Raw genomic sequence first — 16,629 nt, forward strand, 5'->3', positions numbered from 1 at the left:
CCATTTCGGAAATCGTTGGGAATTCAATATTCCGAAATCCACAGTGTCAAGGATTTTCTCTCACCACAGGCAACGCAGTGGCTGACGGCCTCCACTCAACGACCGAGAGCAGCGGCATTTGCTTACAGTTGTCAGCGCTAACAGACAAGCAACACTGCGTCAAATCAACGCAGGAATCAATATGGGACGTACGGCGAAGCTGCGAAATTTGGCGTTAGTGCACTACGGCAGCAGACGATGGAAGCGAATGCCTTTGGTAACAGCACGACATCGCCTCCAGCGCCTCGTCTGGGGTTGTGACCATATAGGTTTGACTCTAGACGACTGGAAAACAATGGCCTCAACAGATGAATACCGATTTCAGTTGCTAAGAGCTGATGGTAAAGCTCGGATATGGTGCAGGGTCCACAAAGCCGTGGACCCAAGTTGCCAATAAGGCACTGTGCAAGCTGGTGGTGGTTCCGTAATAGTTTGGGCTGTGTTTACATGGAATTAGTGGGTCATCTCATTGAACATCGACTGGAAATGGTTATGTTCGGTTACTTGGAGACTATTTCCAGCCATTCATGGACTTCATGTTCCCAGAAAACGGTGCATCATGTCCCTGGGCCACAACTGTTGGCGATTGGTTAGAAGAACATTCCGAACAATTCAAGCGAATGATTTGGCCACCCAGATCGCCCGACGTGAGTCCTATCGAACATTTACGGGACATAATTAAGAAGTCAGTTTTTGCATATTTGCTTTCGTAATTATGGATAGCTATAGAAGCAGCATGGCTCAACGTTTCTGCAGGAGACTTCCAACGACTTATTGAGTCCAGACCACGTAGAGATGCTGCACTAAGGTGGGCAAAAGGAGGTCCGACACCATGTTAGGTGGTATTCCATGCCTTTGTCACCTCAGTGTACGACTATTTTATCTGTATTAACTGCAATTAGTAATTCTCTTCTTTATCTAATACGTTGTAATCTGAGCGAAGGGTTATGTAAAACCTTTGGAGAAACCAGAAAACATAAAAAGAACACGAACGAGAAGCAGTGGTGAAAAAGGAGTGGGTCAGGTTTGTTGCTTGTCCCTGATGTTTTCAGTCTGTAAACTGAAGGGTCAGTAACCGAAACCGAGGAGAAATTTAGGAAAGGAATTTACGTTCAGGTAGTTGTGCCGATGACAATGAAGTTCTAGCGAAAACGGCAACGGCCTTGAAAGACCAGTTAAGCGGAATTGATTGTATCTTGAAAAGAGGTCATTAGATGAACTTCAACGAAAGCAGATGAAAGGTAATGGAATATAATCCATTTAATTCAGGCTACGGTCAGTGGATTAGATTACAAAACGCGGCACTTTAAGTAGTAGGTGAGTTTTGCTATATGGGCACAAGTGTAACTCACGATTACCAAAGTAGAGAAGATATGACATGCAGAGTGGAAATAGAAAGAAATGCGTTTCAAAAAGAAAAATGTGTTAATGTCCAAGATAAATTTGAGTGTTAAGAAGTACTTTCTGAAGGTATTTGTCCGGAGTGAAGTCTTGCACGGAAGTGAAACATGAACCTTCGAGAAGAGTAGGACATGGTGTTACAGAAGAATGCTGAAGATTTTATGGGTACTGAAACTAAAGGGAGAAAAAATAAATTTATGGCAATACTTGACTAACGGAAAGTATCAAAAAATAAGTTCCAGAATGAGATTTCTACTCTGCAGCGGAGTGTGCGCTGATATGAAAGGTAGGAGACGAGGTACTGGCAGAATTGAAGCTGTGAGGACGGGTCGTGAGTCGTGCTTAGTTAGCTTAGTTGGTAGAGCACTTACCTGCGAAAGGCAAAGGTCCCGAGTTCGAGTCTCAGTCCGGCACACAGTTTTAATCTGTCAGGAAGTTTCAAAAATTAAGTTGATCTGGTAATAGAGGGAAGTGTAGGGATTAAAAATTCTAGACGGAGAGCAAGAACAGTATGCTGGTTCCAATGGATGTAGGTCACTTGGTTTCAAGTGGCCACAATGAGAGTTTGATTACGACTTGACGTATAACTTTCGTGGCAGGACACTAGATATTCCTAATACTAATCCAGCACGCAAAACCTTCAGATACACTATGTGATCAAAAGTATCCGGACACCCCCAAAAACATACGTTTTTATATTACGTGCATTGTGCTGCCACCTAACGCCAGGTACTCCATATCAGCGACCTCAGTAGTCATTAGACTTCGTGAGACAGCAGGATGGGACGCTCCGCGGAACTCACGGAATTCGAACGTGGTCAGGTAATTGGGTGTCACATGAGTCATACGTCTGTACGAGAGATTTCCAATCTCCTAAACATTCCTAAGTCCACTGTTTCCGATGTGATAGTGAAGTGGAAACGTGAAGGAACACGTACAACACAAAAGCGTAAAGGCCGATCTCGTCTGTTCACTGACAGAGACCGCCGACAGTTGAAGAGGGTCGTAATGTGTAATAGGCAGACATCTATCCAGACCATCACACAGGAATTCCAAACTGCATCAGGATGCACAGCAAGTACTATGACAGTTAGGGGGAAGGTGAGAAAACGTGGCTTTCATGGTCGACCGGCTGCTCGTAAGCCACACATCACGTCGGTAAATGCCAAACGACGCCTCGGTTGGAGTAAGGAGCGTAAACATTGGACGAATGAACAGTGGAAAAACATTGTGCGGAGTGACGAATCATGGTACACAAAGTGGCGATCCGATGGCAGGGTGTGGGTATGGCGCATGCCCGGTAAACGTCAATTGCCAGCGTTTGTAGTGCCAACAGTAAAATTCGGACGCGGTAGTATTTTTCGTGGAGGGGGGGGGGCGGGGGGGGGGGGGGGGGGGGCTTGCACCCGTTATTGTCTTACGTGGCACTATCACAGCACAGGCCTACATTGATGTTTTAAGCACCTTCTTGCTTCCTGCTGTTGAACAGCAATTCGGGTATGGCGATTGCATCTTTCAAAACAATCGAGCACCTGTCCATAATGCACGACCTGTGGCGGAGTGGTTACGCGACAATAACATCGCTGTAATGGACTGGCCTGCACAGAGTCCTGACCTGAATCCTATAGAACACCTCTGTGATGTTTTGCAACGTCGAATTCGTGCCAGGCCTCACCGACCGATGTCGATATTCCTCAGTGCAGCACTCGGTGAAGAATGGGCTGCCATTCCCCAAGAATCGCTTCCAGCACCTGATGGAATGCATGCCTGTGAGATGCCGGGCAACGGGCTTGCCGCAGTGGATACACCGGTTCCCGTCAGATCACCGAAGTTAAGCGCTGTCGAGCATAGCCAGCACTTGGATGGGTGACCATCCGGGTCACCATGCGCTGTTGCCATTTTTTGGGGTGCACTCAGCCTCGTGATGCCAATTGAGGAGCTACTCGACCGAATAGCAGCGGCTCCGGTCAAAGAAAACCATCGTAACGACCAGGAGAGTTGTGTGTGACCACACGCCCCTCCTACCTGCATCCTCAGCTGAGGGTGACACGGCGGTCGGATGGTCCCGATGGGCCCCTTGTGGCCTGATGACGGAATGCTGTGAGAGGCTAAGGTTGGGCCAACTCCATATTGAATTCGAGCATTACCGATGGAGGGCACTACGAACTTGTAGGTCTTTTGAGCCAGGTGTCCGGATACTTTTGATCTCATAGTGTATGTTTACATCTACCACATAGAAATAAGCTGCTTAGTAGAGGACGCACTGAAGCCATCCTCAGAAAGAGCCTACCAGCAATTAATTCAGTGTGCTCCTAAGCATCCTATGTCAACGATACATCCTTACACAAATCGGTCACAAGTTTGGAGAAAGGTCCAAGAAAAGATTTTACCCACAAGTATAGTGGTATGCAAAACTTAAGGGCGAGAGCTATTTTTCATGATGTGTCACTGCCAAGTCGATGGAACTTGGACAATACATAGAAAGAACTGCAACAGTACAGTACAGAAGGTTAACTCCAAGATTTACGCAATGGAAGAACGGAGATGACACTTTTCACTGGGGTACATGATTATCATTGGGACATTATGAAAGGAGAACATGGTTCTTAACAGAGTGTATGACCGCCATGGACGGCAATACGTGCTCTGCGGCGTGCTGGCCCAATGGTTGCTAAGGAGTTCTTGTCGTAGGGCGTTCCATTCCTCCACCAGCGCAGTTGACAGCTGCTGGATGGTCGATGGCGCATGTGGGCGTTTCGCAGTCCGTCTCCCAATCGCATTCCACAGAGGACATTCGGCAAATGGACTGGCCTGCCCGTCCCCCGACTTAAATCCCATCTAATATGTGTGGATGCATTGGGGAGACGTACTGCGACGCATCCAAATGTACCATCGACCGCCAGCAGTTCTCAATAGCGCTGGAGAAGGAATGGGACGCACTACTGCAAGAACGCCTTACCAACCGTGTGGCCGGGATGGGAGCATGTTGCAGAGCATGCAGTGGCGTCTGTGGTGATCACACACTTCTGTAAAGAGCCCTGTCCCGCCGTCTATAATGCTCAGGGGACCATCATGAATCACGGTAACTTTAGTGAAAATTGTATTGTATTGTATGTTAACCGGGGACCTAGAAACGACGGAGAGGCTCCGTCCCCGACGCAGACGCAGTGGTCCACAACCCCACGACGACTACCGCAGTCCACTTCACCCCTCCGCCGCCTCACACCGAACCTAGGGTTATTGTGCGGTTCGGCCCCCGGTGGACCGCCAGGGAACGTCTCACACAAGACGAGCGTGACCCCTATGTTGTGCGTGGTAGAGTAATGGTGGTGTACGCGTACGTGAAGAACTTGTTTGATGTACGCGTACGTGGAGAACTTGTTTGCGCAGCAATCGCCGACATAGTATAACTGAGGCGGAATAAGGGGAATCAGTCCGCATTCGCCGAGGCAGATGGAAAACAACCTAAAAACCATCCACAGACTGGCCGGTTCACCGAACCTCGACACAAATCTGCCGAGCGGATTCGTGGCGGGGACCACGCGCTCCTTCCCGCCCAGAATTAATGTAAATATTATCCTTGAATAAAAGCGTCATTTACGTTCGTCTCATTGCGTATTTCTTTCAGTTACCTCCTGAATTATACTGTAGCAGTTCTTTCTATGGATGATCCAAGATCCATCGAGGTCTGTGATTTGGCAGGATACGTCACGCGAAAGTTATTTTCGATCCAACGAAGAGCGGTGCGTTCCGTCACGGGATCGTTTCGCTGGCGAGAGAGCGTTACGGAGATGCTAAACAAACTCCACTGGCAGACGTTACGAGAGAGGCTTTGTGCATCACGGAGAGATTTACTATTGAAATTTCGAGACCACTTCTCAGAAGGAATCAGATGACGTATTACTTTCCCCACATCCATCTCGCATATTGACCACGAGGAGAAAATTCGATAAATTAGAGCCAATACAGGGGTTTACCGATAAACATTCTTCCCACGCACTATTCGCGAGTGGAACAGGGTTGGAGGGATCAGATAGGGACACCGAAAGTACCCTCCGCCACACACCATTACGTGGCTTGCGGAGTATGATGTAGATGTCCTTAAGTTTTGCAAACCAATGTATTTGAGCTATTTGGTAGATGTCAGCACCGAAAACTACCAGACTCTTGCTATGAAATACAAAATCAGACTGACCCCTGAGCCTTATGTGAAGTATGTAGTGTTGAAGCGAACATCGGAGACATATATTTATGCCATGAAACGATTAATGTTTGGAACTGGGTTAGAAAACACGAGAACCGCAGTAGATACGATAAACTCCAGGGCACTGATAACAGTAAATTATCATTTGGCACGGCAACGTTGGAGCCATAAGTCTCATCTAGAAACCAGACATGGCCACCATTCGACATCTGCCTGCGTCTGACTCTTGAGAGAACATAACAAAGGAAAATGAAGATCAAGAGTACGCATAAATCAGTTACAGAATCACCTGACGGAACACGAAAGTTAGCAAAATCATTTTTAGTTACAAAGAAAATAGACTTAAAACGCAGACTGTTTTGACACCACAAGCAAAAATGCTACAGAAATAAGTCACTGTTTGGTGTACGAGGGCAGCTCAATAAGAAATGCAACACATTTTTTTTTTCTGAAACAGGGGTTGTCTTATTCAGCATTGAAATACACCAGGTTATTCCCCAATCTTTTAGCTACACAACACTATTTTTCAACGTAATCTCCATTCAATGCTACGGCCTTACGCCACCTTGAAATGAGGGCCTGTATGCCTGCACGGTACCATTCCACTGGTCGATGTCGGAGCCAAAGTCGTACTGCATCAATAACTTCTTCATCATCCTCGTAGTGCCTCCACTGATTGCGTCCTTCATTGGGCCAAACATATGGAAATCCGACGGTGCGAGATCGGGGCTGTAGGGTGCATGAGGAAGAACAATCCACTGAAGTTTTGTGAGCTCCTCTCGGGTGCGAAGACTTGTGTGAGGTCTTGCGTTGTCATGAAGAAGGAGAAGTTCGTTCAGATTTTTGTGCCTACGAACACGCTGAAGTCGTTTCTTCAATTTCTGAAGAGTAGCACAATACACTTCTGAGTTGATCGTTTGACCATGGGGAAGGACATCGAACATAATAACCCCTTCAGCTTCCCAGAAGACTGTAACCATGACTTTACCGGCTGAGGGTATGGCTTTAAACTTTTTCTTGGTAGAGGAGTGGGTGTGGCGCCACTCCATTGATTGCCGTTTTGTTTCAGGTTCGAAGTGATGAACCCATGTTTCATCGCCTGTAACAATCTTTGACAAGAAATTGTCACCCTCAGCCACATGACGAGCAAGCAATTCCGCACAGATGGTTCTCCTTTGCTCTTTATGGTGTTCGGTTAGACAACGAGGGACCCAGCGGGAACAAACCTTTGAATATCCCAACTGGTGAACAATTGTGACAGCACTACCAACAGAGATGTCAAGTTGAGCGCTGAGTTGTTTGATGGTGATCCGTCGATCATCTCGAACGAGTGTGTTCGCACGCTCCGCCATTGCAGGAGTCACAGCTGTGCACGGCCGGCCCGCACGCGGGAGATCAGACAGTCTTGCTTGACCTTGCGGCGATGATGACACACGCTTTGCCCAACGACTCACCGTGCTTTTGTCCACTGCCAGATCACCGTAGACATTCTGCAAGCGCCTATGAATATCTGAGATGCCCTGGTTTTCCGCCAAAAGAAACTCGATCACTGCCCGTTGTTTGCAACGCACATCCGTTACAGACGCCATTTTAACAGCTCCGTACAGCGCTGCCACCTGTCGGAAGTCAATGAAACTATACGAGACGAAGCGGGAATGTTTGAAAATATTCCACAAGAAATTTCCGGTTTTTTCAACCAAAATTAGCCGAGAAAAAAAATGTGTTGCATTACTTATTGAACTGCCCTCGTAACTCTGTCTGTCTCTCTCTCTGCATGTTTTTCTTAGTTTTTGTCATCCTGTTCTTCTTCTCGTCATTATTACTGTTTTAAATATAAGAGAAGAAAAATAATATATTTTGCAGTGAACACATGGTGCGTCGTGGGGCGATCACTCAGTTTTTAAAATAATTGAAAAGCCACTACCGCTTCAATATCGTTTACTAGATGGCCAGTTTCAGCACTCTGAAGGTGCCATCATCGGATCTGAAACGTGGATTAACATTTATAAATGTGCCATGATGTCCATATGGTTTTATAAATGTTAATCCACGTTTCAGATCCAATGATGGCACCTTCAGAGTGCTGAAACCGGTCATCTAGTAAACGATATTGAAGCGATCGTGGCTTTTTAATTATTTTAAAAATAATATATTTTCCATCTCGCATATAATATTAAATATAATTAGTTTCATCAACTAAATTTGGACAGATCACTATCCACAAAAAATTTGACAAAAACATTCATAAAATCACCAACAACATCGCTTGATAATTTTCTTGTAATACACGTGAAATTCTTAAGTTAGAAGAATAATGACACATTCTAGCAATTGTTGCAATTCTGCAAGAAAAACTAAAATGATATACGCTGCCAAAAAAAAGAACCATATTCCCGCTAATATAAACTGTTCACTGCTATAGTCGGCCTATCTGTCATCAAGTTATATTACTGTTAATTCCTTGTTTAATGTTAATAATTTGAAGGACGTACTGACGAATATTAAGCTGTGCATCGACATTTGTATCAACCTTGTAATTCTTGTATTTCAATTAAATAAAAAATTTAGTTAAAAATGACGACTCTAGAGTCGATACTGGTTGAGTGTAAAAAATTTGTATCAACTTGTAAATGCTCGACATGTAGCCATATTTACACATGAATCTGTAATGTGAATGTAAAATTACTCGTTCCACACCATTACGATCAATCGTACAAATTATCAACCGAATACGAAACTAACCAAATGCGATCGAGTAGATTAGATTAGTACTTGTGCTATAGATCATGAATACGACACTTCGCAATGATGTGGAACGAGTCAGGTTAAAAAAGGTGTCTATACAAGATATTACATTACACAAAATATTACATGACATTAATATTTTTAATTTTTTTGTGGGTGTTGGGGAAATTACCCACCTACTATATTCAAAAATTCATCTAATGAGTAGAAGGAGTTGCCATTAAGAAATTCTTTTAATTTCCTTTTAAATGCTATATGGCTATCTGTCAGACTTTTGATGCTATTAGGTAAGTGACCAAAGACTTTTGTGGCAGCATAATTTACCCCCTTCTGAGCCAAAGTTAGATTTAACCTTGAGTAGTGAAGATTGTCCTTTCTCCTAGTGTTGTAGCCATGTACACTGCTATTACTTTTGAATTCGTTCGGATTGTTAATAACAAATTTCATAAGTAAATATATATATTGTGGGGCTACAGTGAAGATCTCTAGCTCTTTAAATAAGTGTCTGCCGGACGATCTTGGATGAGCTTGGATGAGTAAAGGAATCTGATCTTAAAAGGCTGTAAAAACTGTTATTATGTGCCTGTATTGTGTGTGGGGTGCGACGTGAACAGAGCGGTGACGTCACAGTAAAGGACGAAACGTCTTGGTCAGTGTCCCCGAGGTTTTTTAGTATCGGACAATGTAAGTCAAGTAAATGCAGTAAGCTGGCGAATGAGTTCAGTGCGTCATGTTGTGCAGTCAGAGCACGCGGAGCCCTTCTGGAGCCTTCGCCGCCTCTACACTGCCGTTGAAGTATCCCTGGAACGTCTCGCACCGTGTCTAGTTGTTAATGGCATGAGCTTGGCCGTACATCTGCCGGCTGCGACATTCACTCCGCGGGACCGGTCCAGGGTTCGCATCCCGGCGCGGCCTGTGCCCGCATGCCGACCCGCATACTAGCTGTGCAGACTGGCGGCGGCTGTCGGCGGTCACCGCTGACGCGACATCGCCAAGAGCCCGCTGCCTTCCCACGCCTCGTATCTCGTCTGCGGTTACGGGACAGACGGCGCTAGGTGCAAAGGGCGTGCCGAGCGAGGAATGGACCAGAGCGGCAGGAGCTCGCACTTACTGGAGCCTAGGTCGGTTGTGGAATACCTTACTGTTAAAATAAATTAACCACAGAGGTGGATTCATGCCGTTTTTTTTTTTTTTTTTTAGGCAACAGTCTATTAACTGGTTTGATGCGGCCCGCCACGAATTCCTCTCCTGTGCCAACCTCTTCATCTCAGAGTAGCACTTGCAGCCTACGTCATCATTTGCCGGAGTAATGAGTTTTGCTATTTGGGAAGCAAAATAACTCGTCACGGTCGAAGTAGGGAGGATGTAAAATGCAGACTCGCAGTGGCAAGAAAAGCGTTTTTGAAGAAGAGAATTTTGTTAATGTCGAGTATAGATTTAAGGGCCAGGAATTTGGTTCAAATGGCTCTGAGCACTATGGGACTTAAATTCTGAGATCATCAGTCCCCTAGAACTTAGAACTAGTTAAACCTAACCAACCTAAGGACATCACACACATCCATGCCCGAGGCAGGATTCGAACCTGCGACCGTAGCGGTCGCGCAGTTCCAGACTGTAGCGCCTAGAACCGCTCGACCACCCCGCCCGGCTAGGTCAGGAATTCCTTTCCGGAAGTATTTGTATGAAGTATAGCCATGTATGGAAGTGAAATATGGACGATAAATAGTTTAGATAGGAAGAGAATAGAAGCTTTTGAAATGTGGTGCTACAGAAGAATGCTGAAGATTAGATGGATAGATTACGTAACTAATGAGGGGGCAGTGAACAGAACTGGGGAAAAGAGAAATTTGTGGTACAACCTGACCAATAGAAGGGATCGATTGGTAGGACACATTCTGAGGAGGGATCTCCAATTTAGTACTGAAGGGAAGCGTGTGGGGCAAATACCGTAGATCGAGACCAACAGATGAATACAGCAAGCAAATTCATGGGATGCAGGTTGCAGTAGTTACTCGGAGATGAAGAGACCAGCACAGGATAGAATAGCATGGAGCTCTGCATCAAACCAGTCTTCACACCGAAGACAACAACAATACTCCACCCTCGGTCTTACTCTACAGTTCTTACCCTCTGTAACCATCTCTAGTACCACGGAGGTCATTCCCTGATGTCTTAAGAGATGTCCTATCATCCTGTCCCTTCTCCTTGTCAGTGTTTTCCACATATTCCTTTGCTCTCCGATTCTCCGCAGAACCTCCTCATTCCTTGCTTCATCAGTCTATCTAATTTTCACATTGGGCTGTAGCTCCACATCTGAAATGCTTCGATTCTCTTCTGTTCCGGTTTTCCCACAGTCCATGTTTCACTATCATACACTGCTGTTCTCCAGATCTACATTCTCAGAAATTTCTTCCTCAAATTAAGGCCTTTGTTTGATACTAGTGGACTTCTCTTGGCCCAGAATGCCCTCTTAGCCGGTGCTAGTCTGCTTTTGAAGTCATTCTTGCTTCGTCCGTCATTGGTTATTTTGCCGCCTAGGTGGCAGAATTCCTTCATTTACTTCGTGACCATCAATCCTGATGTTGAGTTTCTCACTTCATTTCTGCTACTTCACATTACTTTCGTCTGTGTTCGATTTCTTCTCAATTGATTGTACTCAACAGATTGTTCATTCCATTCAGCAGATCATGTAATTCATCTTCACTTTCACTCAGGACAGCAATGTCATTACCGAATCGCATCATTGATATCCTTTCACCTTGAATTTTGATCGCACTCCTGAACCTTTCTTTTGATTCCACCATTGCTTCCTCGATGTACAGATTGAACAACAGGGGCGAAAGAGTACATCCATGTCTCATAACCTTTTTAATCCGAGCACTTCTTTCTTGGTCGTCCACTCTTATTATTCACTCTTGACTCTTGTACGTATTGTATGTTACCCGTCTCGCCCTGTAGCTTACCCCTATTTTTCTCAGAATTACGAACATATTTTACGTTGTCGAACAATTTTTCCGGGTCGGCAAACCGTATGACATGCGCCTTCAATTTTCTTTCGTCTTGCTTCCATTATCAACCGCGAAGTCAGATTTTTTCTGTCTGGCGCCTTAACCTTTCCTGAAGACAAACTGATCGTCATCTAACACACCCTCAATTTTCTTTTTAATTCTTCTGTATATTTTTCTTCGCAGCAACTTGGATGCATGAGTTGTTAAGCTGATTGTGAGATGATTCGCGCATTTGTCAGCTCTTGCAGTGTTCGGAATTGTGTGGATGATATTTTCCCGAAAATCGGATGGTTTATCACCAGACTCATACATTCTACATACCAAAGTGAACTTCCAGCAATAATTTTAGAAATTCCGATGGAATGTTATCTATCCCTTCTGCCTTATTCGCTCTTGAGTCTCCCATAGCTCTTTTAAATTCTGATTCTAATACTGAATCCCCTATCTCTTCTCCTGTTTCTTCTGCTATCACATCAGAAAAATTTCCCCCCTCATAGAGGCCTTCAATGTACTACTTCCACTTATCCGCGCTCTCCTCCGCACTTAACAGTTGAATTCCCGTTGCACTCTTAATGTCACCATCCTTGCTTTTAATTTCACCGAAGGTTGTTTTGACTTTCGTATATGCTGAGTCAGTCCTACCGTTGTCCGTCAGTTGTTGAGAACAGAAAACTCTTTGAATGTTTCGACAAAGGACAAAGTTGGTGAAGAAGTCACTCTGCCTAAGGGGCCTTTACTGGCACCAACCTTATCCAAATTGTACACAAAGGACTAATTCTCAGTAAAATAAAGGAATTCATCTACGCACGTAATACTACTCTTGTTGAATAGCGAAAAAAATTATTGTATCCAATTGTTTGATGACTAGATTCGAGCGTAAGCTCATTATGAAATCATCTAATAAGCTATGAAATGTCATCCATTACGACTACCACGCGACTGTTCATTCTAGTTAAACACATCTTTTAGAGCAGTGCAGTGCTGGACTTAGGTGACTGTTGTTCAGCCCTGCACTGATTTACAAGATGTGTTTAACTAGAATGAACAGTCACCTGGCTGTCGTAATGTATGTTACTGCGTAGCTTATTGGTATGTACGAACTATCAGAGTTATCTTTGTACTGTAGCACTGTTTTGTAGTGTGTAAAGTACTTATTTTTTTTTAATGAACACACCGCCATTTTATAAAAGACATCATATTTTCGCCGGTGACTGTAACACTTTCTTTATTTCAGGATTGCAATTTCGGCCTTAGGTATGAAAAGTTTACACCGCCACTTGATTGTATTGTTGTTTATTTAATTACTACCTAGGTTTCGGCCTTTTATGCCATTTTAAAGTGATTGAGTTTATGTCATTAACATATACTGCACGACATCAAGCTCAAAAGTGCCATAAATTAAGAAAATATGGCCAATTTTGAGCTTGATTTCCTGCAATACATGTTAATGACATAAACTCAATCACTTGAAAATGGAATAAAAGTCTGAAACCTAGATCGTAATTAAATAAACAACTACACAATCAATCTGCGGTGTGAAACTTCCTGGCAGATTAAAACTGCGTGCCCGACCGAGACTCGAAATCGGGACCTTTGCCTTTCGCGTGCAAGTGCTCTACCAACTGAGCTACGGAAGTACGACTCACGCCCGGTACTCACAGCTTTACTCCTTTCTTTCAGGAGTGCTAGTTCTGCAAGTTTCGCAGGAGAGCTTCTGTAAAGTTTGGAAGGTAGGAGACGAGATACTGGCAGAAGTAAAGCTGTGAGTACCGGCCCTGAGTCGTGCTTCGGTAGCTCAGTTGGTAGAGCACTTGCCCGCGAAAGGCAAAGGTCCCGAGTTCGAGTCTCGGTCGCGCACGCAGTTTTAATCTGCCAGGAAGTTTCATATCAGCGCACACTCCGCTGCAGAGTGAAAATCTCATTCTGGAATTTGCGGTGTATTCATTTAAAAATCATTGTATAACAGTTGCTCAGCAATATCAAAAACTTTTTACTTGCTTGCTATTTGGTTTCTGTTTTTAGGACGATTTTATAACGAGCTTAGGCTCGAAACTAGTCATACTGCAACTTCGGCAGTTATTTGCAATTTCTGTGCGGTTGGTCCCGGCGGAGGTTCGAGTCCTCCCTCGGGCATAGGTGTGTGTGTGTTTGTCCTTACGATAATTTAGGTTAGGTAGTGTGTAAGATTAGGGACTGATGACCTTAGCAGTTAAGTCCCATAAGATTTCACACACATCTCAGTGTTTATGATATCATGTCTCCTATACTACTTGTCCTTCAGTGATACAATTTGCAGGTATCTTCAGTAGTGCATGCGGATAGTGTGTGTAAAATGTGTTGAGGCGAAATGAACAACGAAAATTTTGTAAACTAGAAACTTTTTCTTTCGTTTTTTTGTGTGTGTATATATATGTGTGTGTGTGTGTGGTGGGAGGAGGAATTTGCACACTATGAGTTGTGCTTCCTGAAAACGTACACACACTTTTATTTTAACGCTTGACTCACTGTGTGAAACCTCTAACGTAAGATTATACCTCTTAATGAGTTGACTGTGACTGCATTTTGAATTTTTAAAATCGAATTTTTGTTGCTCCAGGAAGCTGTTGGATATGCAACCTGCAACTCGGCCTGGATGGCCGTTTTGTGCTTTCAGTAATTTTACAGCTTCACTCAGTAGCAAGCCAGTAGCGACGGTGAAAGGGCAGCTCCATCGAATAACGATTGTGGGCGAGATCGGTTAGATAAGCAGATCGAGACAGTCGCGGCCGTGTACACCGTACAGCCAGCCGTCGTCTTCTGTGGAGGGGCCCGTGGCGGAACGGCACGGCTGACAGCTTGGAACGCGAACCGAAGCAGAACCGTCTCTTCGCTGGTGGACTGAAAGACCGAGCAGGCAGGTGGGAAGTCTGAGCACAGCGAACTCAGAAGGGTAGGAAATCAACCTTGCCTGTGCGAACACTGTCGGCGGACGTATCACAATCCATCGCAACTGCGACCAAATATCAGGTAGCAGCCACTTCACTGAGGTGGAAAGAGTCAATGGATAGCGATATACACATATACAGGTGGCAGTAGTACCATGTACACAATGTATAAAATGGCAGTGACTTGGTAGAGCTGTCATTTGTATTCAGCTGATTCATGTGGAAAGGTTTCCGACGTGATTATGGACGCACGACGGGAATTAAGAGACGTTCAGTGTGGATTGGTAGAGGGAGCTAGAACCATGGGATACTCCATTTCGTAAACTGCTAGCGAATTCAAAAAATATTCCGAGATCCACAGTGTCAAGAGAATGTGCCGAGAATACCAAATTGCAGGCATTACCTCTCACCGTGGACAACACAGTGGCCGATGTACACTTGTCAGTGCTAATAAAGCAACACTGCGAGAAATAAAATCAGAAACGCACTACGAACGCAGCCGTTAGCACAGTGCAGCGAAGCTTGGCGTTAATGATGATCGACTCGATTGCTTTAGCTGCCAGCACGACATTGCCTGTAGCGCCTCTCCCATGCTTGTGACCGTATTGGTTCTACCCTAGGCTACTAAATAATCGTGGCCTGGTTAGTTGTAGGAACTGATGGTAGGGTTCGAGTTTGGCGCTGACCACACGAAGATATCGACCCAAGCTTCAACAAGGCTGTGAGCAAGCTGCTGGTGGCTCCATAATGGTGTGGGCTATGTTTCCATGGAATGGACTGGATCCTCTGGCGGAACTGATTATGCTCAACTACATGGATCCATTTGAAGCCATTCATGGACTTTTGGTTCCCAAACAATGATGGAAATTTTGTGAATGACAATGCACCATGTCAACGGGCCACAGTTGTTCGCTTTTGGTTTGAAGAACATTCTGAACAATTCGAGCGAATGATTCGGTCACCCAGATCGCCCGAAATGAGTCCCATCGAATGTGGTGTCACCGCCAGACACCACACTTGCTAGGTGGTAGATTAAATCGGCCGCGGTCCATTTAGTACATGTCGGACCCGCGTGTCGCCACTGTGTGATCACAGACCTAGCGCCACCACAAGGCAGGTCTCGTGATACGAACAAGCACTCGCCCCAGTTGTACGAAGACCTAGCCAGCGACTAGATGTACGAAGCCTTTCTCTCTCATTAGCCGAGAGACAGAATAGCCTTCAGCTAAGTTAATGGCTACGAACTAGCAAAGCGCCATTAGCCTTACAGTGATTGTAATTAAAGTCTCCTGTGTATAGTCAAGAGCGATGTACCACAATGATTGATTAAAGATAAGTATTAATCCAGCTACGTACTTTTCTTCATAGCATTAATTACGTAGCCTGTTCCAGTACTTGACGCCCGTCGGCGTGTGTGTGTACGCGTGCCTTTCTTTCGGCTACCCGTCACTGTGGACTGGCTGCCTTGTCAGTCCACTTCATCGAATATCGAGAGGTGAGTTTGTGCACAAAATCATGCTCCAGCAACACTTTTGCAGTTAGACTTATTGAGTCCATGCCTCGTCGAGTAGCTGCACTGCGACAGGCAAAAGGAGGTCCGACACGATATTAGGAGGCATCCCATTACTTTTGTCATCTCACTGTGTGTAACCTTAGTGGACAGATATCCACTTAAAAGAGAACACCGATTGGTTTGGAGCGCTGTAGACAATGTAAAACTTGTACCAAGCGGCCACATGGTAAACCTACGCAGTGAAGTGACGTTATGTGCCAATCTGTTGTATAGAAACGACACAGAAAGATAGGTCGACGTGGGACCGTGACAGAGAAGAGTCGTATCAGATTTAGACGTGGCCGTGACGACACTGCGAATGAACTTTCGCCATTTGTTGGGGTATCAACGCGGACTGACCACTGTACCTACAGGGAATGGTATGCCACTCGCTGGCACGCGTTGAGTTAGTAGCGTTTCTCCATGAGATTAATAAACACAGCTACACATAACAGAGACTTTATTTATCAGTAATATATCCTCCCTCACTACTGACAAAACTCTGCCAACACTGGATTAACTTTTTGATTCAGCGACTGCAGACATCACATGGTTCTGAAGCGAAGAACTCGTCGAGCCATGTTTGGAGCGCATTTTGAACCGGAAAGGAACTTCTTTGAAGGTTGTTCGATAGAGAGCGGAAAAGATGAAAATCTGAGGGCGCAAGATCAGGTGAATAAGGTGGATCCGGAATGACTTTCCGTCCCAAAGTCCTGTATAGCAGAGCGCGGAGGCGCTTATGGTGGAGTAGTATCA

At 44.9% G+C, this 16,629-nt stretch overlaps 1 protein-coding gene and 1 pseudogene across 1 annotated transcript in view; one reads left to right on the forward strand and one right to left on the reverse strand.

The window, feature by feature from the left end:
- Positions 1-16,629, reverse strand: part of LOC126456521 (uncharacterized) — a 280,557-nt gene that overhangs the window by 240,413 nt on the left and 23,515 nt on the right. The gene's annotated exons all lie outside the window — the stretch shown is intronic.
- LOC126458646 (5S ribosomal RNA) lies at positions 3,221-3,338 on the forward strand (annotated as a pseudogene).

Source organism: Schistocerca serialis, chromosome 2 (genome assembly GCF_023864345.2).
Source record: "Schistocerca serialis cubense isolate TAMUIC-IGC-003099 chromosome 2, iqSchSeri2.2, whole genome shotgun sequence".
NCBI classification, from domain to species: Eukaryota; Metazoa; Arthropoda; class Insecta; order Orthoptera; family Acrididae; genus Schistocerca; species Schistocerca serialis.